This window comes from Anopheles arabiensis (assembly GCF_016920715.1).
Source record: "Anopheles arabiensis isolate DONGOLA chromosome X unlocalized genomic scaffold, AaraD3 X_pericentromeric_contig0030, whole genome shotgun sequence".
NCBI classification, from domain to species: domain Eukaryota; kingdom Metazoa; phylum Arthropoda; class Insecta; order Diptera; family Culicidae; genus Anopheles; species Anopheles arabiensis.
The window spans coordinates 92,501-95,000 of record NW_024412108.1 but is presented as its reverse complement, the minus strand read 5'-3'; the positions used below and the strand labels follow the sequence as shown (position 1 = coordinate 95,000).

At 47.3% G+C, this 2,500-nt stretch overlaps 1 pseudogene; it reads right to left on the bottom strand.

The window, feature by feature from the left end:
- LOC120908074 overlaps nucleotides 1-2,500 on the bottom strand; it is a 9,143-nt pseudogene that overhangs the window by 2,195 nt on the left and 4,448 nt on the right.

Sequence of the window (2,500 nt, the reverse complement as noted above, 5' to 3'; positions counted from 1 at the left end):
TCCCATTCTCGTTGCCATCGTTCCATAGTTGTGACACGTTCCATGTTACGTGCAACCGATCCGGCGATGTTCTCTGCTCGTCTCCGATGAAAAGTCCTGGAGTCCTCGTCCAGGAGGAGATGAAGCGGGATCATTCCCGCAAGCACGCAGACTGCATCATGAGAAGTTGTCCTGAAAGAAGAGATAACTCGCTGGACTACTGGCCGGTAAAACCGACGTAGCCATTGTCTACGGTTAGCAAATCTAAGGGTATGACACCAAATGGGCGAGGCATACCGGACCTTCGCCACAACAGTAAGAGCAATTGCTCGCCTAGCATTACTACTCGGACCTGCCTTATTAGGCATCATCCTTACCAAGGTGGTCCATAGCTTCGTCGCTCTCTCCACCGCATACCTGATGTGTGAAGTGTAATCGAGGCGGTCATCTAAGACCATCCCCAAATACTTTAAGCTGCGCGACGAATGTACTACGTGATCACCTACCCTGATAGCCCCATGCTGTATCCTCTGATGGGAACTGACCATAATAAACTCGGTCTTGGTCGGGGCTATCTTTAATCCGTTGTCGGTCATCCATCGGTCGATGATGCGAATCTGACTGGAAACGAGAATTTCAATATCATCAACACAATTACCTTCCACCAACAGTACTATATCGTCTGCATAGCCGATAATCCGTGCACCTTCCACCATTGCAACTCGTAGGACTCCGTCGTACATGAGGTTCCATAACGTTGGGCCAAGTACCGAGCCTTGAGGTACACCCGATGTGACTGCAATCTCTGCCGGTCCATCTGTGGTATCATACATCAGCACACGATTCCTAAAATAATCACCAATGATATCATAAAGATATTTAGGAGTGTTAATTCTCTGTAAAGCATTTGCAATCGCCAACCATGAAGCACTGTTAAAAGCATTAGTAACATCTAATGTAACAACCGCACAATACCGTCCACTGTATCTGTTTCTACTTCTAGCTACCGAAACAATGTCCACTACCCGTTGAATCGCATCAACTGTTGATCGACGACTTCTGAAACCAAATTGGTCGTCAGACAGTCCGTTGACCTCCTCGATGTGTGCATTTAGCCGTTGCACTATGATGCGTTCTAAACCTTTACCTGCCCCGTCTAGTAGACAAATGGGGCGAACTGAACCCGGTTCCCCTGGTGGTTTGTTCGGCTTCGGTATTAACACCAACCTCTGCCTTTTCCACTCATCGGGGAACTTCGCGTTCTCTAAACAGCCTTGGTAAACCCTGCAATGCATCGGTTGCAGTCAACATACCAACTTTCAGCGCCTCATTCGGGATACCATCTGGTCCCGGCGCCTTCTTGTTGGGTAGTCTCCTGGCAACCGCAAGAATCTCATCATTAGTTACCCTTTCAAACTCTCGTGGCTGATCGATACGATATTCAGGCCACACCGTGTTTGGGTGAGTAGGAAAAGCTCGCTCACCACTTCCCTAAACTCGTCCAATGTCATGGTTCGGGGTCCAATCGAACCCTCGGCCACTTTCTTGAACGTATGATATACTATACCAAATGATGCGTTGTTCGCTGTTCCCAGGAACTCTTTCCACTTCCTCTGTCGGGTATGCTTGATCAATCGCTTGAGGGCATTCCGTGCCACCTTGAACTCGTCCCTAAAAGTAGAATAGAGATCAGTATTAAAAGCTCTTTGCGCTAATCGATCGCGGTGTTTGCACTCTTTGCGAAGTGCCTCAATCTCTAACGTCCACCAAAATGCACTCTTGTTAGAGTGTACCTCTTACGTTTAGTCATCGTCGCATTACACGCCGTGACAAGTATACGCATTAAGTCTTCGCTTGTTGTGACCTCGGTCTCAAAAGCGGCTTGCATCATAACTTCAAATATATCTTTGCTAAAATACTTGATGCTCCATCCCGTTATGGGTCGGGACAGATTACGCACGCTTTGCGTCTCAAGATCTATTCGTATTGCACGATGATCAGAGTTCATATAGCTAGATAACACCTCCCACTTAAATGATCTTGCTACGGTTCGGCTCGCAAAAGTAAGATCAACTACTGACGTGCGCCCTGGTCCAACATAAGTTGGGGTGCTGCCGTCGTTCAATAAAATTGCGTCAATCTGCGCAAAGGTTGATAAAACCAACTCACCTCTTCGTTTCTGGGTTTCTCCACGCTCGCCAAGTTGGTTGTTCCAACTTATGACCAAGCGTTGAAGTCCCCCGATAACGAATTTGTGGATACCGGTTACGGCCATTACCGTGTTATCCAACATGTTCTGGAACTCTTCCATACTAAATCTAGGTGGCGCGTAAACGCTAACCACTCGCATATCACCTATGTCAACTATCATTAAACCCTTCAAAGCCTTACTGACTACCTTAACTGGTAAGTCCGCGTTAACCACTACCGCTGCTGTGTTATCGTCATTGCGTAACACTTTGACGTTGGTTGTTGCCAGATACGGATCTGCAATCAACACTATATCCGCAGATTCTTCCCT